The following is a 22,024-nucleotide window of genomic DNA, read 5'->3' as shown; positions in this document are numbered from 1 at the left end:
ATTCAATCTCCTTTTGTTTTCAATTCAATTAAGGAACAGTAATTCCACCCACAAGGCCACACATTGAAAGTGCAGTCAATAACCTGACTATGGTCAAAGGCAGACTGGCCTGAAGGGAGAGACTCAAAGAAGTCTCTTGGGTCCCAGCAGAGGTGAGTATTGGATGGGGCCCAGGGGAAAGAACAGAGCCCCGATGAGAGTTAGTCTTGGATTCTAGACTTGGTCATGGCACCTACTCACCCATGACCTCGACCAAGAGCTAATGGGACCAAGAAAATAATCCTGTGAGTTTGTAGCCCTGTTCTGCCACTAACTCAAATATCATGGGTGTTATTTCAATGCTAATTTAATGACTGATTGAAAATATGCCACACTCAGGAAGCTTGCCTGCAGAACTTGTCCTCTAAAATATTTGTGCTTTAGTTGGGTGTGAGTGGTATGCACCTGTAGTCTCAGCTACTTGGGAGGATCTCTTGAGCCCAGGGGTTCGAGGCTGCAGTGAACCATGACTGTGCCATTACACGCTAGCCTGGGTGATAGAGCAATACTCCTCAAAGGAGAAAGAGAGAGAGGGAGAGGGAGAGAGAAGGGGAACGAGAGAGGGAGGAGAAAAAAGAAAGAGAAATGAAAAGGAAAGAAGGAAGATCTTTGTGTAGGTGTGCAAAGATATTGACTTAAGGATGCCCATCATTTTTGGGGGGTTTAGTAGATTTTCTGCTGCCATATTCTGGAATACCTTTTAGCCGTGAATAAGAATGGGAGGAGATTTCCATGTAGTGTTACAAAATGTCCAAAATATGTTATTAAGAGAAAGTTGCAGCAATTGTATGTGTATATACATATATAGACACATATATAATCATATATGTATATACATATAATTTAGGAAAACATATATATGAAACATATGTATATATATGTGTGTGTGTGTGTGTGTGTGTCTCTTTTTTTGAGATGGAGTTTTGCTCTTGTTGCCCAGACTGGGAGTCAATGGCACAATCTTGGCTCACTGCAACCTCCACCTCCTGGGTCCAAGTAATTTTTCTGTCTCAGTCTCCCGAGTAGCTAGGATTACAGGTGCCCACCACCACGTCCAGCTAATTTTTTGTACTTTTGATAGAGAGGGGGTTTCACTATGTTGGCTAGGCTAGTCTCGAACTCCTGATCTCAGGCGATCTGCCCACCTTGGCCTCCCAAAGTGCGGGGATTACAGGCATGAGCCACTGCTCCCAGCCCTTCGTTTCTTTAAGAAACATACCAACATTACAAGCAGAATACCCATCAAAACAGAGACAAAATAATACTTGTGGGTGATGCCTGAAGCCACATCCAACTTTTAAATAATAGAGTTTGGAGTGGGAAACGGGGAGTTAAGTACTTTCAAGTTTTCCAAAGAGCATAAATTACTTTTATAATTAAAACATATATAAACCTATAAAATGAAATGAATACCTACTTGTGGTTGGGAACCTGAGCCTTGCATTAAGGTTAAAAAAAAAAGAGGACTATTTAATTTCCACAACTCAGCAATAACCACTGTTGACATTTTAATGTATTTCTTCATGGTCTTTTTCCTTATTCAGGAACACATATATTTTTATAATAAAGTTGGAATTACACTTTATACAAAATTCCGTAGCCTGTTCTTTCACTTAGCGTTTTCACATAAGGGTTTTCCCATATCATTAACGTTTACCCTGTAATCATGCTAGGAGGCCCCTTGACGGGGCAGCCACCTGTATTTTCCCTAATCCCATGCAAGTTGGAATTACCCATCAATTGCTCTGATTGGCTGGCTGCCCCCCCAAAGCAGGGACACTGCCATCTTGTTCTTTGCTGTATTGACAGATCTTGCTCAGTGTCTTTCTTAAAATGGGATAATAGCAGAGGTTCTCTCACAGGTCCTCCTGAGGTTGAAAGGAGATGAAATACACAGTACATGGTAGTGGGTCAATAAATATTTGCTGAATAAATAAGTAAACAGAAGGGAGAATAAGTGAACAGAAATATTTTGAAATAGGTGCAAAATAGTGGCTGATGGGAAGCCCCTATGTCAAAGTCATGGGGTGTCTCTGTGTTCTTACCCTCGGGAAACACAGTGGTAAACATCCTGGCATGACACGTCTATATGTAGACTTAGGCACTGTGTCTTCTTCAAAACGTCTCTCATCTCTTTTCTGATGCACTGAGTCACTCCAGGGTGGGAAATCAGGCTCCACCACTGAGCCTGACTTTGAAAGCAGCCAAAACAAATTGTTGCATTGGTCCCTGGAGGGGAGTGTCATTTCATCCACACAAGTGGCTTGTGATGGAAGCCAGGGAGTCAATCACACAGCTTGGGAAAGAAAGTGTTTCCCAAGACAGTCTGTTGTGCAGGAGAGGCCTGGGGAGTGGCTATGGTGAGTTCCCAGGTGGGATCCACCCTTTGAGCCCCAGATTCCTTGACTCCCATAGTTGAGCAGACCGTAGTCAATATCTAATACTAGGTGCTAAGTCAGACATGTTTTGAGTCCTAGGTTAACAGCTTCAAATAACAAAACCATGCCTGGATCCCTCTTCACCACTCCTGGTGTGACTTTGGGCTCTGTGAACTTCAGTTTCTTATCCTTAAAATGAGATAATAGCAGAAGTCCTCTCACAGGTCATCATGAGGATGAAAGGAGATGAGATACATCTGACACTTAGCACAGTGCCTAGCACATGGATGGTGGTGATCAAGGTTGGCCATTATTTGAGCCTCTCTGGGGACTTTTGGATTAACTCTATGCCCTCCTTTATCTTGTAGGTCAACTCCATTTCATTGGACTTATCACCACTGCTTGTGTCTTTGCAGACATGTAGCTTCCTCATCAGAACGCTCCTTGTGGCTCTGCCTTGATCATACACTTCTAAACGTTTTCTTTGGTGATTTGAAGGGGAACACAGAGAATCTATGACCAGATGTCTGAATGGCAGGTAGCTGGGTCCATAGAGAATGACAAACCCAGGACCCCAAAGGATCGCAAGTGATTAGAAAATAGGTTAAATCCAGGAAGTTCTAACTGAGCAGGGAGCTCTGAAAATCCTAGAGCTGCTTCCAAAAATTCAACTCTAGGAATCATATTCAACTGTAACAATAGCCCACAATGCAAACAAGTTATTATAACAAAAGCTCGCAACCATCCCATGCTATGTCAAAAACTCTGCTGAGTAAGGGCTTCATGTGCAGTCTCATTCAGCTTCCACCACTTCCCTCTGAGTGAGCTCAGTTGTTATCCCCATTTACAGAAGTGGAAACTGAGACTCGGTTCCCATGGCCAAGGCCTTCCAGCTGCTAGATGGTTGAGAAGAGATTCAAAGGCAGATGAGATTCAATGACTCAAGACCACACTTCACGCAAGAGCCATCTTGAATGACAGAACTGCCAGCTATGTGATTCAAGGTTGGTCTGGGGATCATATGGAGGTTCTCAGGCCACCGCAGTGTTTGCCAAGAGGCTGGTTTTGATTCATTACCACATTCGCTTGTGCAACAGGGATGAACTGAGAACCAACATGTGCCAGGTGCCATGCAAAGCAGTAGCTGTAGGGTGAGCCAGCCAGAAATAGTGTCTGCCCTTGTGGGGCTCCTAGTCTCGCAGGAGAGACCAATGACAAATCGTGATTCCGGGGGAGTCCAGGTTGTAAGACGTGTCACAGGGGACTCAGTAATCGCCACGCACCCTGGTGCTTCACTTGGCTGGACTCAGCCCCTGGCAGGGGAGATCCAGCACCTTTTTGGAGTGAAATCATACACACAGATGCTTGGCAATATGCCTGGTACATAGCAAATGCCCAATGTGAGCTACAGTAATAACAAAAAAATGTCCCCACTCTGACTTGCGGCATTCACTTCTTGGGCCCAGCCAGATGACTTTGCTCTCATTTCTCCACTTCATTAGATTTAGCAGGCAGCTCTGGGCACCCACAGCCCCTCCGAAGCAAAGACTCTCTCCCCTTACTGTGGGGATGAGCTTGAAGAGATTTGTTTCGGATCTGATTTCTCATGTTTCCACCCATTCAAGCCTCCTTTACTTTTGAGCTTTTTAAGGACTCGGCCTCAGCCTCCAGCGTTTATCTGCACTTAGGCACTGACTACTCCAAGGATTTGCTCTGATTCATCCACATGTGGTCCTGGCCCCAGATCTGTGGAGCCTGGAAATGCCATTTTCAGCAGAAGGCTGAAACAGCAGAAGGTTTCCTCCCTTTAGAAGGAAAATAAATACCTTCAACCAACAAAGTTAACTCTGATACAACCCTTGCTCTACTTAGATACCTCCTGTGTGAACACAGGTTATCTGGTTGCTTCAAACTACAGATGCCTAGTAGATGCTCTGCTGAACCCGTATTCTCATTGCCCAGATGCAGAGCCTGGAGCCACTGAGGAATACGCTTAGCAGAACCACAGGGGAAGCCGAAGTTCTGAGCTGACAGGTGATGGATTCACTCCTGGTCACAGCAGCTCCACCTGCCTGGGATGGAAATGTCATCAGGCGGGGTTCCCTCTGAGCCCTGTGTCTTTCCTGCACCAGTTCTTGCAGGGGACACTTTAAAAACAGCCTCTCATGAAGGTGTTTCGTAGTTTCTGCTTTCCGGCCTCACTCCGGGCCAGGAAACGCTGAGAAGACAAACGCTGCTGGAGCTTGTCTTGGGTGGGAATGTTTTTTAAAACACAAGAAAGCATTTCTTCTATTTCCCACTCTCACCTGAAGCCAAACCTACACTTCCCAGCTTGAGTTCTTCTCACCTGCTAATGAGAATTCCTGGTTCTCCTGCTTAGCTCCAGCATCATGGAGTGCACGGAGGGGTTCCGGCCACATGTCACCCATTTCTTAAACTCAAATAATGTAGGATCCCCCTTTTTTTTTGTGACTGTGTCTATAGCCGTCAGTGCATGCATGTATCCCTGCAATTTTGGCAGTGGCCCAATGTAATATAATTTTTTATTTTTATTTTTTTAATTATTATTATTTTTTAAATATATATTTTATTGCATTTTTAGGTTTTGGGGTACATGTGAAGAACAGGCAAGATTGTTGCATAGGTACATACATGGCAATCTGGTTTGCTGCCTTTGTTGCCATCACCTATATCTGTCATTTCTCCCCATGTTGTCCCTCCCCAACTCCCCATTCCCCGCTGTCCCTCCCCTAGTTCCCCCCCACAGACCCCAGTGTGTGATGCTCACCTCCCTGTGTCCATGTGTTCTCATTGTTTAACACCAGCCTGTGAGTGAGAACATGTGGTGTTTGATTTTCTGTTCCTGTGTCAGTCTGCTTAGAATGATGGTTTCCAGTTTCATCCATGTCCCTACAAAGGACACAAACTCATCGTTTTTGATGGCTGCATAGTATTCCATGGTGTATATGTGCCACATTTTCCCTGTCCAGTCTATCATCGATGGGCATTTGGGTTGGTTCCAAGTCTTTGCTGTTGTAAACAGTGCTGCAGTGAACATACATGTGCATGTGTCCTCATAATAGAATGATTTATAATCCTTTGGATATATACCCAGTAATGGGATTGCTGGGTCAAATGGAATTTCCGGTCCCTTTTAAGGAGCAGAAATGAAGAGATTCCTAATAGTTACTTACATCAGTTTATTTTAAATTTATAGCAGTGTAAATCAACACATTAATCTCTTATGTCTTATTTTTGTAGAAAACTCCCTCATCTTCTAAACTACATAAACATAAAATGTAAATTATCAAGAATAATTTAAAATGATAGCGAATGAATGCTGTTTGAGTCTTAACCACCCATGCCAGGTTTAATATAGAAAGACTGACATTCTACAACCCCTTCTATATGTATACTCTGCATCAGTTAGAAATGACAACAGATAAGCCTCTAATCCCAGCACTTTCGGAGGCCAAGGCGGGTGGATCACGATGTCAAGAGATCGAGACCATCCTGGTCAACATGGTGAAACCCCGTCTCTACTAAAAATACAAAAAATTAGCTGGGCATGGTGGCGCATGCCTGTAATCCCAGCTACTCGGGAGGCTGAGGCAGGAGAATTGCCTGAACCCAGGAGGCGGAGGTTGCGGTGAGCTGAGATCGCACCATTGCACTCCAGCCTGGGTAACAAGAGCGAAACTCCGTCTCAAAAAAAAAAAAAAAAAAAAAATGGCAACCAATAAAAGAGACTCAGAAGACCATGGTTTAAGTGAATTGAGGTTTTATTTTTTTCTTGTGTCAGAGTAATCAGGAAATATACAGACTCTTCTGTGCTAAGAGCCTTAGCATGAGGCCAAGAAGTTCAAGGTACCTGATGTGGTCACAATATGGCTTCTGTGGCTCCAGCTTTTGCATCTATACTCCCTGCAAGAAGAAAATAGAAGGAGGAAATCATGCCTCACAAGTACAACCGTCCCTTTTGAAAAGTCAGCTCATAAATCCCACCTAATAACTATTGGCCACTCTATATCTAAGGGAGGCAGAGAATAAAATATTTTAGCTCAGCCTATCAGCACCTTAAATAAAATAAGGGTCCTGTTGCTATGGAGAAAGGGGAGAATGGACTTTGGATAGGACAGTACCAGTGGCTGCCACACTCTATTTTTGTTTTCTAACTTGTATAATTCCAAAGAATGCCTTTTGAAATGGGGTATTGGTCAAAATGGTATGTGCAATGGAAAGACTTAGCTTGTTAGCTCAGGATAATCAGACCTCAGTTAAACCAGATTTCACTTAATCTACTGAACTTAATGATGCATCCCTTGAGTACACAAGAAGGTAGTCTGCTTTGCATAAACCGGATTTTTGAAATCACCGTTAAATGAGCATCTAGTACAATTACTGCAGGCATCAGAAACAGAGAAAGGTTTTCACTGCATATTGCCTGCCTCCCTTAACGCCAGTGAGTGATTGCCCATCAGCCTGTGCAGACTTGGAGTCTAGTGTCCACTCACATGTGAGTCTGATGCTGATGCAGTGGGCTGGACCTTCCGGAGGCCACTGTGCTCTTTCTGCTACGTGATGAGGCCACTCCTTCATCACTTTCTACTCTTAGAAAAACAGCAGAATCTTCAATGGAACCACTCTGTGAGATCATGTGGATTTTACCCAGTAATCTCACAACTGTGAAAGCAAGTATCAACCCAGGCACCGAAGTCACATGGAAGTCCATGGTGATAAGATAATCTCTCGGGTCAAAAGGCAATTGGAACCCTTTCCCGGGTTATGGTAGAAATGGGAAAGCCAAAGCAAGCAGAGAAGTGAATACTTTGGGGTGTGGTCACAGGTCCAAGTTTGAGAAACGATGGCTTCTGCCATCGGGTAGATAGTTTTCAAAGGGTCTTTACATTCATGAGTCTGTGAGGTTCCCTTACAGAAGCCCTGGAAGCAATGAAAGGGTTATCTCATTTGAGAGGTGAGGGACTTGTACCTCAGAGAGGGCAAGCTACCTGGCGAAGTCAGTTTATGAAGGTCTTAACAGAGATTCACCCTTGCTCTGTCTTGGAGTTTGGAACTGCGTCTTGGAGGGCTGGGCTCCGAAGCCTTCTGTAATATTGCAGCTGAGTCCTGCAACGTGATACCACCGTTCCTGTGGCCCCCGGAAACAGAGAAGACTCCCTTGGCTCCGGAGACCCAAAAGCATCTTAAAGAGTATCCAGATCCAACTACCCATTATACAGATGTGAAAAGTGAGCCACTGTTGGGGGCGAAGCCAAGTCAGGAAGACAGTGGCAGAGACGGGGCTGTTTCCAGAGGCCAAGGCCACGGCAGAAACCCGGCAGGTTCAGGGTACGCAGGGCCGCAGCAAAATCCTATTCAAGGATTCCCTGCTGTAGTGAAGATGCTTGTTATCGCCATCATTACTACTAGCCGTTCACCCTTGTTATTCACCAGACTTATTAGCACAGTGCCTGGCCCTATTATTATTATTGTTGTTCACATGCTACTCTGGCTCCAAAAATAAACAGAATGAATGAATAAATGAATGAATGAATGAATGAATGAATGAATGATTCTAGCAGAGTTCCCAGAACCCCTACTCTGCCCCGCTTGGCCCGGCTTCCTCCCCACACCGGATCACTGTCTGCCTCCTTGTGATATGAAGCTGCCTTTCCCATCACCAGCACGAATTGGACTCCTAATCCACTGTTCTTTGGTTTAAGAGTCATTACAAAGTGCTTAATTAAGTAAGCCTCGCTTAATCACCAAATGTTTGCATGCCAAACGAGTTCCCGGGAAGCAGGGCACTTGACATGTTCTGTACAGAAATAATTATGCCGAGGAGGGGGAGGACGGCGGGCTGGGACTGGGAGCCTCCACATTTCATTTGAGGGCCTCGCCCATTCATCACCGAAGGGGAATTAAAAGGCTTTAGCTGGAGCAATTCGAGAACTCCCACATTCTTGCCGGATGAATCACAGGAGTGGGGCCGCTGTCTGGGTTTCCAAAGGCGCAGAGCAAGGGGAGAGGTGGGAATTTGAGATGCAAATTGGGGGCTGCTGGGGCCCCAGGGAGGGGTGCTCTTGGTGACACAGGGGAGAGCTGCCTCTCCACAGCCTATGTGATAGCAACCCGTCCCTGGCGCAATCTTTGGCCTGTGTGTTCAAGTGCTGCTTTAGATAGTTTCAATTGCCCTCTCTCTTATTCCAAGAGGAGATTTGCAAATTGTAAATGAATCTGCAGAATACATTGGTGGTGGAGGTGGTGGTGGTTAGTGGGGTGTGTGTGTGTGTGCGCACGCGTGTGCGTGCTATCATTTAACTTCTTCCTCAAAATCTTCCTAATCCTGTGTTTCCCACAGAGCACTGGATTAGTTGGTACAAGAATGAACTTACCTCTCTTATCTTAATGGCTCTATGTCTATTTTCTATTAGAAAAAAAAAAACATACATTCTCTGATTTCAAGGGTATTACCAAATCAAAGTTAATGTAAAGGAAAAAAACTAACTCTTTCAAGGTAGAACAAGGATGTGACGTAAATCAGGAAGGAGGGCCAGGCAGTGACTGAGGTTTGGGGCGCTGTCCCTCAGCACTTCACATTTTCCCACGGTACCTGTCATAGTGGGACTTCACGTCTCTCGACTATCAAGAGCTCTTATCGCCCATTTTGCAGATGAAGAAACTGAGGCTCAGGAGACACAGCGTAGCCTATCGCATCTTTTCTGGGATGGCAACGGCAGCATTGTACTGTCAGGAAAAATTGATAAAAGATGTTGATATGGGCCAAAAAAGTGTATGAAGATTGCTGAACGTTCTGTCCAGCATAACCTTCCAGGATATCTAGGACTTCCATTGTCTGAGCTATTTCTTAACTCTCTGAGCTTAAGAAAAAAACCATTCGTAATACAAATGCTTGATGCCATAGAAATGCAAATGAATTGTGTCCAGTGCAATGCAATTGATTATGGTCCTCAAGTTATTGACCCCTTTCGCATCTGCTTGTAAATGAATCCCAGCATCTCTGTTTGCTGCATGTCTGTGTGTGGTGCTTAAATTCGCCTTTGAACTGGTTGTGCCATGTTTTTGGTTCTGTCATTAATTTATGCTTTAAATAAAATCTCTGACAGGTGTTCATTCTGTAATTGCACCAGAGTCTTGATTTTGCCTTTATTTAAAAATTACCCTTTAACAGTGTCCACCCAATAAAGAAAGGTCGAATTAAACCGTGTGAGACGGGAGACTGGAGGGACTGGGTTTGGATATTTTAAATGGAAATGGTTGGTCGGTATGTGTGCGTTTCTGTTTTCCGCAGGGTTTCATCCTTTTTTCTCTCGCCCCCAGCCCCCGTCTCATTCAAGCAGGTTGTCAGCCCTACTGTCATCATTTGGGGGTGGGTACAAGCCATGCAGAGAAGTGACAACAATCCCTGGTTTTCGGATATGTCAAAACTAAGACTGGTTGTGGCACCACCTTGAGGGTACAGGTCGGGGGCTACGCTTTCTCAATATCTGCCTTATGTTATGTTTTCCTCTAGCCCAACGGAATGGGGGCTGGAAAAAGAAATTATATTGATTTACAGAAAATAAACAGCTGTGATTTCTTGCAGACTCCTGAGCTGGGGGGCAAGGTTCAAGCCTGCCATAGGACTGGTAATGATAGCCTGAATTAGCTGACAGCTTCATACCCAGTGCCTCATTTAAGCCTCATCCCACCATGAGGTCCCTTTTTTTTCTTTTCTTTTTCTTTCTTTTTTTTTTTTTTTTTTTTGAGATGGAGTTTCACTGTATCTCCCAGACTGGAGTACAGTGGCATGATCTCAGCTCATGGCAAACTCCGCATCCTAGGATCAAGCCATTCTCCTGTCTCAGCCTCCTGAGTAGCTGGAACTACAGGCATGTGCCAGCACACAGGTTAATTTTTTTTATTTTTAGTAGAGATGGGGTTTCACCATGTTGGCCAGGATGGTCTCTATCTCCTGATCCACCCTCCTTGGCTTCCCAAAATGTTGGGATTACAGGCATGAGCCATTACGTCCGGCTGTTCCTATACATTTCTAAGCCAAATTTCCTCTTCTTTACTGTAAAGTGAAGTTGCTGTGAGCCGAGATCATGCCACTTAACTCCAGCCTGGCGACAGAGTGAGACTAAGTCTCAAAAAAAAGAAACGTGCAGGAACTTGCTCCAGGTCCCATAGCCAGTGCTTAGCTGAGGAGGGACTCTACCTCCCACAGATGTGCCAGGAAACTCACTGACGTATCATAGACATTCTATAAACAACTGTAAAATCCAGGAGTGTAAACCACTTGCCTTTTCTGCCACCACCAACCCTCCCCTGGGAATTCCTCAAGACTGTTCTCAAAGACAGGCTCAGTCAGAAGCTGAAGAAAACCAGCCTCAAGGGATATCTGGGAACAGATGCTTTGTCCTGGGTTTGGGGAAGAGGGCGTGCCTGCCAACACCTGTGGCTCATTGGTTTCCTCTGGCTGCGAGCCTGCTCTACCCATGCATGGGCAAGGGTGCAAGTGCCAAGTAATTTACACTGCCCTGGGAACAGTCCACCACCAGTGCCAGGTGGGATTTGGTGTATCAATACCCCAGCTCCTTTTCCCCACAGAAGTACTTAATCTATGCTGCTCCCAGAGTTCCCAGTGGAACTAAGCTCTGGCTGACAATGATAACCGACTCCTAATGCCCCTAGTAAAGGCTGTCTTCCTTTTCCTCTCTGCCTGCCTGCCCTTTCCAATTGGTGCTTCCTGAGATCACCTTCCAAATAAACTCCCACTAATTTCCTTGTCTCCAGGTCTGTTTCTAGGGAGCCCCACCTGGGAGAAAGACCAGTGAGATGGTGATCACTTACAGATCCACCCACATCCCAATAAACTGCATGGCCCATCCACCCCTATCTGTAAAATATCTTCTGTAAATTTCCAGACATTAAGTATTTCTGGCTTGAGGCTATACAGTCACTTTCACAACTACTCGACTCTGCAGATGTAGTGAAAGTTAGCCATCGACAATATGTGTGTGGCTGTTTTACAATAAAGATTTATTTGTAAAACAGATGGCCAGTTCCAGAGCTGTAGTTTGCTCATCTCCAGGATCAATCACTTTGAATCATTCAAGGCCTTTCATACTCTGCCTCTATCCGCTTCTCCAGCCTCATGCTTAAATATTTGTCAACTGCTCACTAGGCACACTCATAACCCTATACAGGCTCTTGGCGGGTGCACTCATAACCCTATACAATCTCTCCTTCTGGAGAAAATCACCAGTTACTCCACAAAATTGTCAGTTTGGTAAAGCAAACAAACGTTCCCCCAGGATTGAGCTATACGGTTCATAGTGGAGATGTGTTGCCTCTGCCGGTCTCACACTTCTTATTTTCCAGGAATAGAACCACTGCTTCCGCTTGCTTCCTTTACTGCTTCCTGATGTAGCTGATCTCACTGCCAGCCACAGAAGCCACGTGTGACCCAGACCTGGCCAATCAAAGCCATCCTTTCCCCAGGTCGCGCGATTGTTTTAGGGAGAAGCACGTGACCCATTCCGGACCAATGAGAATCTTCCCTAAGATTTTTTTCCTCTTGATGGCTTACTAAGCCAGGGAGGATGCACCAGTTCAGGAAGGTGGATGGCCATCCCAGGTTCAATTTGAGGCCTATTTGAAGAATAAAACCAAGATAAAAAGAGAGAAGGGGAGCTCTGGTGGAGTCAGGCAACAACATCAAAGCACTTATTATGTGCCAGGCTCTGAGCTAACTTCTGGTGGCCCCAGCATGAGTAAACTCTGGTGGTCCCTGCCTTCAGATGGCTCGGAGACTGGTGAAGGAAGAAGACGGGTCAACTCATGATGACAATTCAATGTGGCAAGCACTCTCACACCAAGAGGTCTAAAGGAGAGGTACCAAAGTGCTAGGGCTGGCCAGGAACGCCTGTCAGAGGAGGTGCTACTTGAGTTACAATTGGATGAATGTATGGATGCCAGCCAACAGGAGGACCAGCATTCCAGACAGAAGGAAGAGTGGGAAGGAACTTGGCAGCAGTGTAGACTGGGGCATTTACATGGAGCAGTGGACTTGGAGGCTGCAGACCTGGACAGGGGCTGGGCTTTCTGGGACAAGTGATACTGCCCCAAGCTGTCTTTGAGAGAGTTCCCCAAGGTTGTGGCTTTGAAGGTGCATTTCTGCTGCACTCACTACTGCACCCACATAGCTCTGATGGTCTCCTCTCTGTTTCTCTCACTCTCGGCCTGACTTTTCCCAGGAATCCAATAGCTGCCACTGAGCCATGACCCTTCTAGACTCTTTTTCCCCATGCTGAGAAATCTTCTTGATGTTGCCAGGAAAGAGATCTGGGTGGGGAACTTCAGAGCAGGAAAGAGCTTCTGCAGAGAACAGATGCTTCAGTCTATGAGAGAAAATGGAGGAAATGGAGAGAGAGATGAACTTTTGCTCAGCTTACTGGAAAGAGAAGCTGACCACTCGCTGGAGACGTGCAGAGGAAAGGGAAGATTCGGAGTTGTTTCTAAACTTGGCCATCTTGCTTTGGAGACAACAGGGTTTGCGAAGTCTTAGACTGGCTGCAGAAGAAACTCAGCTATGGTATTCTGGCTCCTCAGTTGCAGAGAGGGTGGGGACATCTGGGGTTTTTGTGCTGGCTCTTAAACACAGAGTTGGGAAGAAGCTAGGGATGGCTGAGAACCCAGCCTCTCCAATTTACCTCTCCAAACAGGAGTTTATTGGGTAGCTGAGGGAGCAGAGTTGGAAGAAGTCAATTCCAATCCTGCTGTGACCCCTCCTAGCCACCGTAGGTTCCCCCATTTCACCCTTATTCTGCATGTGTGCATCATCATTTTTCTCAAACTTCCTGTCATTTTCATTGCTGGGCTCGCCTAATGCCTCTCTCCTGGGCTCTGGGGCCACTGGAGGCTGCTCAGAGCCCAGGGCCCCAGAGCCCAGCATTCAATGTTTGATGAATAAATGAAGAACTGATCAGGCAGGAAACTCTTCTCAGATTGTAGTCACTTCTCTGGGCCTCAGTCTTCACCTCTGTCAAATGGGAATAAGAATGCCTTTAATTACCTGAGCATGCCTGGTGCATATTCGGGCATCATATTTGATGGCAGAACAAATGCCCCAGAGCTTTAAAAAGGACACCTGCTCTGCTGATTTACTTTGTGCATTGCCTTTGATATCCAGAGGGGTGTGGACACGCTGCAGTCGGCTTCTCTGCAGTTCTCGTCTTCCCTTGGCTTATTCTCCCACATTGAGCTCTCTCTGTGCCCTAGGTGTCTTCCAAATGCAGTTTCTCCAGCCTGTAGTTTCAAGTTGGGTGCCCAGGAAGCACAGTGAGACAGCATTTACCATGCGTGCCATTTATTAGGAAGAGTCTTCGGATTGACAGCCACCAAAGGAGGGAAGAGGGGAAGTGGGCAGCGGGAGAAGTTGAGTCACGATGCAGGCTGAACAAAGGCCTCAGCCAACAGCAAGGGCAGCCCTGGAGTGAGAACATTCCTTCAGTGCCATCCAGGCCTTCATAACTTACATGGATCGGGGGTTCCCACCGCCACGTGGATGTGACCTCGGATGCAGTGGTCTCTGGAGCTGGGGCCATCCCTTAAGGGACTAGTGGCTAAGACCAGCACTCCCAGTCACTGGGGCAACGACGCTTTCCTCGAAGACGGATCCGAGCAGCACCTCACAATGTTCACGGCACCACTGTCCTCAAAGGACGGCACTGCTACCTCCACATATGGATGAGGTCACTGAGGTTCAGATGGGTGACCGGTCTCACCCCAGGACACACAGACAGGAGCTGCCAGGACCGCCCACTTCCATAGCTTCCTATCTCTCTCACCAATGCCCCCCGACGCTGCGCAGACCTGCGCCAAGCAGCCAAAAGCACAAACCCCGCGCCCGAGTCACTTCCCGTCAGCTGGCAGGCCTGCCACCCAGCGCCTCGCGGCTTTGCCTGAAGCCCGCCAGGCGAAGTGGCTTCCCTAACCCATCCATCCATCCGCTCATGTTTATGCTGTGTGCAGCCAACAGCTGCCGGGAGCTGGGCCTGCCAACTCTGCTGCGTTCAGGGATAGGCCTCTCCACCCATCTCACAGAGCTCTCTCCTGCTGGCTCTTTCTGGGAAGCCTGGCTTATTTTTATTTTTCTCTTCCTCCTTCCCAGCGGTATAGCTGGATTTCAGAAGACCTTGCAAGGGTTGGGGGGAGGGAACTGGATACAACCTCCAAGGTGTTGGAGGGTGGAGAGTAGCAGCAAATTTCTACTTTGGGCCAAACACCATGGCTCATGCCTTTAATCCCAGTACTCTGGGAGACTGAAGTGGGAGGATCCCTTGAGGCCAGGAGTTTGAGACCAGTCTGAGCAACACAGTGAGATGCTATTTCTACATAAAATTTTAAAAAGTCAGCAAAGCATGTGGCATATGCCTATGGTCCCTGCTACCTGGGAGGCTGAGGTCAGGGACAGCTTGAGCCCAGAAGGTCGAGGCTGCGGTGAGCTATGATCATGCCACTGCGCTCCAGCATGGGCAACAGCATGAGACCCTGTCTCAGAAAACAATGTGCTTTAGATTCTAGTTCACTCCCATTTTTTCTTTATTTTTCTTGTTTCTTACCAACATGTGGCTTTTTAACTTTACAGGATAAAGGTTGACAAAGGTATGGGTGTGGGCTTGGAACATGAATTTGCAAAGGAGACAGCCGGAACATTTGGATCTCTGTTTTGCTGTGTGACCTTGGCTGGGTGTCTACTTCTCTGAGCTCCCGATTCCTCATCTGTGAAGTGGGCTAATGATCTCATTTCTCAGGTCCATTTGGTGGACTGAATATGAGTGTTAGGAAAACCACAGTGGACCAAACAGGTGCTGAATAATGAGATCTTGTGTCATGATTACGCCCCTTGTACTTTCTCTAAGGAGATTGGTGACGGGCCGACCCTCCGCTGTCCTGAAAACTCAGACTGGGACTGCGCTTTGCAGTTTGCTACAGAGGAATTGTGTCACCTTCGAAGACGCCACGAATTCTCTCCAGCCTGCAAAGCAAACCTCTTCTCACCCCTTCCATCCATCTCCGGCTGACCAATTTCTCCCTGTCCTTTGGCTTGCACTCACATATCACCTCCTCTGGGACAGTGGTCAGAGAATGTATTCTGTACAGTGAATAGTTTAGACTTCGTGGGGGTACATGGTCCACGTGTAAAGAGGCACAAACAGTATACAAATGAATGAACGTGGCTGTGTTTCAAGAAAGCAGAATTTATGGACACTGAAATTTGAATGTCATGGAATGTTCAAGTGGCATGAAACATGATTTTGGTTGTGTAAAACCATTTAAAGGTGTAAAGACCATTCTTAGCTTGTGAGCTGTAGGAAAGAGGCGGTGGGTGAGGTTTGGCCTGTGGACAGTAGTCCCCTAAACCCTGCTCTAGGAGGTCATCGCCAGTCATCCCCTGTCCTCTACATTAAGGGTCTTTCATCAGGGCTTCCAAATCACAGCACTGATGACAGAGCATCCTATTTACCTGTCAGCTCCTCTGTGGACCACTAGCTCTCTGAGGGAAGCACCAGGTTGAAGAAACATCGTGAGATGGGATCAGGAGGTGAGAGTAAATGCCTTGCGGTAACGCCGGTGCCTGGAGAGGCGTTGGTTGCTTAGCAGGCGATGAGCGGGACTTTCCCTTTCACTGGGGATTTCAGAGAACACTCTGCTCTGTCCAGCTCTCAAGGAAGGTCTGGCACTAGCCAGGCCGGCCGCAGACATCCGGGCGCTTAAACACCTCTCCGTGGTGCTGTGCTGTGACGATGACCATCCTTGCCCATTTTCATGTTCCACTTTTCCACCCGATGCTCCCTTGTAAATTCTTAGAAGTTGTGTGAGGTAAGAATACAGGAATCCTAAAAGCCTTTGATCTCTCTGAGAAGTGCATAGAAAAAAACTGACATACGTGCCTTCCCTCCTTGCAGCAGCTGCCTGAGATGGAGGAGCCCTCTGTACTGTACTCACGTGACCCCAGTACTGTACCCACATGGCCCCCTCTATTGTGTACACAATTTGCTTGACCCCTACCAGTCATGTCGGATGAGTCACTCTCCTGGCCCTGCCCCCGCGCCTTGCGTACAATGAATACCAGCACATCCAAGCATTCGGGGCCACTCCTGGACTCCGCACCTTGGTAGCAGTGGTCTCCCAGGCCCAGCCGAGTTCTTCTCTTATCTCTGTGTCTCTACGTCTTTCCTGTGATCTCTCCTCTCTGCACACAAAAGAACACCCACCGGACTCTGCGGGGCTGGACCCTGCACCAGATTTCATTCATTACGAAACCCTCAGTGCCAGCACACAGTAGGCAGTCAACAACTACATATTAAACAAGCCCATGTGTGGATGAGTGAACCCTTTAAGCAGCTCCGTGTTGCAGATATAAGCTCCATTTTACAGATGTGGAAACTGAAGCTCAGAAAAGGAAAGCAATTTTCTCAACATCACACAGCTGCAAACGTGACTGAGATGGGGTTCAAACTCCTGAGAGAAGAATGAAAAAGACAGTGTTAATTGAGCAATGTGGCAGACACTGGTGCTTGGGGCTTCACATGCCTCAGTCCCCACTTACTGAGCACCCATTGGGTGCCAGGACTTGCCTGCCTCATATTCCTGTAGGTCCAGGACATGGGATTCCTCACTGCCAGAGCACCAGGCTTGTCTTGCCCACGGCTGAGTTCAAGGAAGAATTCTGGAATGCTGAATGCCTGCCATACCTGAGCTAGGCAATTTTCAACTCTAAGTCCTTCAGCCTTGCTCACCACATACCAGAAGTGCAATCTGCAAATCAGCTTAAAAAGTAAATTAATTAATTTTTTAAAAAGAAAAAGAAAAGCTGAAAGCCGTGACAGCCATCCCAGCAGCAGCAACAGCAGCATCTGCTGAGTCAGATGGGTTATCCATCCACAATAATCGATGGCTCGTCATGCAGCCATTTCCCTCCTCCCAATACACAAATTAATAAAGAAAGGGTCTGGGCTTGCAGACAACAGAAAGGACACCCAAGGCAAAGTTGCCTCCGGCTGGAAAAATGTCACCTCCCCAGAACGATGGCCGCATCTGCTCTACTGCGGAGGTGGGGGATACTTGAGGCAGGCCCCAGCCAGAGGTCTGCAGCCCACAAGGCTCCCGCGTGGGATTAAGGGGGGTAAGCAGGAACGCCAGCTGTCTAAGGCAGGCCCTCGCTCTAAGTGGCTCCCGATGGCATGTCTGGTTCCCAGCCCAAATCAAATGCCCCAGCGGCCCCGTTTCATTAAGCAGGCCCAAGTGGCAGGAGGTTTTCGTGGGAGGAGCAGGCACTTTCCTGCTCGCGCTAGCTTCTGGGCCAACCCCTTGGCCGCACTTCACAGGCCCCCAGCGCAGCCCCCTCGGCGAAACCATTGCGAATCCACTTGTTGCCAGTGGCCTGGTTGTAGGATTTAACGGTGGAATAATATTTACACAGCAAGCTCCTCCAGAGGTGTCCTAAACGCTGTAAAAGGGATTTTCGGAGCTTAATGAGAGTTAGTGGACTCAAGACACATAATGTGGCAACTGGTGGCCCTAATCTGATCTGGCCCCTTCCCTACACAGCTAATAGGCAGTGGGTGGAACTGTTTTCAGAGTTGCCAAAAGTCGCTTCTGACCCCTCCCTCCTCTCCCTTTCTTCCCCTGTGAACTTTGTAATATGATTAGCACAATGCAGCCTGCAATGTCTGCCTCTTAGCTGCTGTAGATGCCAATAAGCCCCATGCCCATGCCTATAGGTCCAGCGATGGAGCTTTGGAAGGGTGTTGGGAAGGGTGGGCAGGAGGAAGGTAAACTTAATTACTTCTCTCTCTCTCTCTCTTTTCCTGAAACGAGAAAAAGGCCTCTGCCTCCAGGGTTCAAGCAATTCTCCTGCCTCAGCCTTCCAATTAGCTAAGATTACAGGCGCCTGCCACCACACATGGCTAATTTTTGTATTTTTAGTGGAGATGGGGTTTCACCATGTTGGCCAGGCTGGTCTCAAACTCCTGACCTCAGGTGATCCAGCCATCTCGGCCTCCCAAAGTGCTGGGATTACAGGCAAGAATCTTGGTTACTATAATAAAGATGGAGGTGCTAATTCCAGAATATATATATATTTTTGCTCTTTCCCTTCATTTTGTTTCCAAACCTTGGTCACCATGCACTGCATATTCCCCTGAGAAAGTTCTGTTCGTGTTCCTAGAGGAAGACTAGAAGTCTAACAGCCCTGGTGGGAAGGTAAAGCTTTGCAATGGGGAAGGATCTTTTCTCAACATCAATCATTCAGGGAAGGCCACCCAGGTCCCATGAGAACTGCTTGGATTCTAAAGTCAACTGGAAGTGGACTTCCAGGTGAAGGCAGAGAAGAGGTCTTAGATATTGTATCATCCAGAAGTTTCTGGAGGCAGACAATGGCTTGGATTAGCTGTTGCAATTTCACCCTCTATTTGGAGATGGGGGGGGAAGCATTAATATGCAAATTCCTGGGTCTTACCTATCAGGATTCTAGTTCCATAGATCTGAGAGAGAAACCCAGAAATCCTTCCTTTAAAAAAGTTCCATGGGGCCAGGCTCAGTGGCTCATGACTATAATCCCAGCACTTTGGGAGGCCGAGTCAGGCAGATCACTAGGTCAAGAGATTGAGACCATCCAGCTCAACATGGTGAAACCCCGTCTCTACTAAAAATACAAAAATTAATTGGGTGTGGTGGTGCAACCTGTAGTCCCAGCTACTCGGGAGGCTGAGGCAGGAGAATTGCTTGAACTCAGGAGGCGGAGGTTGCGGTGAGCCGAGATCGCGCCATTGTACTCCAGCCTGCGTTACAAGAGCGAAACTCCGTCTCAATTAAAAAAAAAGAAAAGTTCCATGGGAGCTGGAGAGCTTTTAGGGTAGTGAAGTTATTCTGCACATGACTAGGATGGTGGATACATGTCATTATACATTTGCCAAAAACCATGAAATGTACAGTACCAAGAGCGAACCCTAATGTAAACTATGAACTTGGGTTGATAATGATGTGTCATTGTTAGTTCATCTATTGTAATCACGTTGATGGTGGGGGAGGCTATGTTGGTGGGTGAGGGATATGTGGGAACTCTCTGTACTTTCTTCTCAATGTTGCTGTGAATTTAAAGTTGTTCTAAAAAATAGTCTATTAGAAAAATAGAAGCCCTATGGATTTATGCAACCATCAAAAACTAGAACACATTTCCCCGTCCAAAACCATTCTATGGTTCCTCAGTGTCCTCCTAACGAAGCCATGCTCCTTAGCCTGGTCTCCAGGGCCCTGTGCAGTCTGGCTCTGCCCTTCTCCCATCACTCCTTACTCAGCACTTCTAAACATCTCTGAGTCCTGGGATAAACTCAATCTCATTCTAGAGTCTTCGCTCAGGCTGTTCTCTCTAGAAGCATTTTTCCCCTCACCTCACCATTCTGGTTTGCCAAAAAAATTTGTACATGTTCATCAGGTCTTGGTTTATGTGTCACCTCTTCCAGGTAACCTTCCCTGATTGCCCTTGACTGAATCATGTGGTTTCCCTGTGTTTCCACGACACACACACCCCACCCACTTTGCTTCCCCCAATTTGACACTAATCACTCTCATGTATAACCATGTTCACTTCTCTCTCTCCCCTGAAACACTATCAGCCCATTGAAGTCCCATAATTTCTTTACTATTAAATCCTGAATGTAAGCACAGGGCCTAGCACATAGTGGGTGGTCAAAAAATGTTGATTGAATGGATGGCTGAACCTACTGGCTTGCACACCCTCTCAGTCCTCCCGTCTTACATCCAGTTTCTCTGCACACACAAGTCTTGACAGTGGCTGAGGCATCCTGGCAGACTGCTGGCTTCGTTCTCAGGGGTGTCCGCTTTAGACTTATTTCTCTGTTAGGTGAACAAGATCCCACAGGTCCCTGGTCGGCACTGTAGACTTATGGAAACTGCAATATCTCAAGGATGGTGAAGTGGAGTCTGTTCCTGGGACATCCTGCCATGCCCCCTGTAAGACAGAAGGGCAAGATTATGCAGTTCATGCCAGCAGCTCCTCACTGTGCCATCACAGCAAGGCTCCCAGGTGAGCTGGCACAGATGATGGAATCAAGAGTGAAAAGGACCAGGAACAGACATGAGCTAAAAGCCTGTCCTGCCCCTTGTTCCATATTCCAGGTGCTCTCCACGTCCTTGGTGTGCTGTTTAGGTAGCAGGTTCTGTAATGGGTTTGAAAGTGATGGGTGACTATAGGCCATTTACTGGGGAAACTATACCCCATGTTCTCTACTTGGAAGAGTCCCTTCTGATCGGGCCACGATCTCTGCAGAAAGACTCACCTTTGGGAAGCTCTTTTCCTCCCACTCCCTCATTACAGCCTTTCTATGACTCTGCAGATTGTACAAAAACTAAGGCTCAGAAGCTAGAATGGGTTTCCCTGACGCCACCCAATGGATCAGTCCATGCTCCAAGCAGGAAACAAAATCCAGTCCAGGTATCTTAAGCAGGAAGGAATTTAATACAGGGAATCCAGGGCATGTAAGACCACTGGAAGGGCAGAAGGAGCAAGTTCTAGGTGAAGTTCACTAGAATAACTCCCGGAATACACAGAGCAGAGGCACCTGGACCTGGACAGCTGCTGCCAGATGATGCCAGGTGCAAGGCATGGTTGCACTTCTACCACCACTGCCTCTTGAGGTCTAGGATATGGGAGAATGAAGTGGGGTGCCTGGCGCAGGAAAACCTCCAGTTACTGCCACCACACTATTTGCCAATAACAGTAGTCACAAACCATCAGAGGATGGACTCACATTAGCTTCCTAAATCTCACATCAATACCTCTCATTGGCAGGAACAAATCTGCATTCAGAACCCTTGCTTCAAGACAATCTAGAAATATCCTGCTTGGGCCGGGCATGATGGCTCACGGCTATAATCCCAGCACTTTGGGAGGCCGAAGTGGGAGGATCACCTGAAGTCAGGAGTTCATGACCAGGTTGGCCAACATGGTGAAACCCATCTCTACTAAAAAAAAAATTACAAAATTTAGCCAGGCATGGTGGCAGGCACCTGCAATCCCAGATACTTGGGAGGCTGAGGCTGGAGAATTGCTTGAACCCAGGAGGCAGAGGTTGTAGTGAGCTGAGATCATGCCATTGTATTCCAGTCTGGGCAACAGAGAGAGACTCCATCGAAAGAAAAGAAAGGAAGAAAGAAAGAGAACCATCCTGCTTTGTTTCACAGCTTCTCCAGGCCAAAGAAGGTGGAATGGAAGTTCAGTGAAGCCACTCAGAGGTGGCTAGGAAACCGGAGGCTGAAATCCAACTCTGCCACTTTCTAATTGTGTGATTTTGGGCAAGTGATAAAAATGTGCTTTGCTTTCTTGTCACTGTGGCATGACAACACCAGCAGCCGTCTCCTAGCAGGGCTGAAAAGGTTAAATAAGACGCTGCTTGCACAATGCTTAGTGCAGAGCCTGGAATACCGTAAGTTCTCAGCATATGGTAGGCAATGAGACTATTATTATTACCACAGTTTTAGAAAAGACTAGCTCCCCTCATCTCTCTACCATCACC

The 22,024-nt window shown here is 47.0% G+C and overlaps 1 long non-coding RNA gene across 1 annotated transcript; it reads right to left on the bottom strand.

The window, feature by feature from the left end:
• Positions 1-20,113: 20,113 nt before the first annotated feature.
• On the bottom strand, positions 20,114-21,742 carry LOC144578905 (uncharacterized). Its single transcript, XR_013525418.1, has 3 exons — positions 21,681-21,742; positions 20,789-20,839; positions 20,114-20,460 (listed from the first exon to the last, which is right to left on the bottom strand). It is a non-coding gene; the product is annotated as an uncharacterized LOC144578905 (long non-coding RNA).
• Between the last annotated feature and the right edge of the window lie 282 nt (positions 21,743-22,024).

Source organism: Callithrix jacchus, chromosome 1 (genome assembly GCF_049354715.1).
Source record: "Callithrix jacchus isolate 240 chromosome 1, calJac240_pri, whole genome shotgun sequence".
NCBI lineage: Eukaryota > Metazoa > Chordata > Mammalia > Primates > Cebidae > Callithrix > Callithrix jacchus.
Note: the sequence above shows the minus strand (reverse complement) of the source record. Positions and strands in the feature narration are given on the sequence as shown.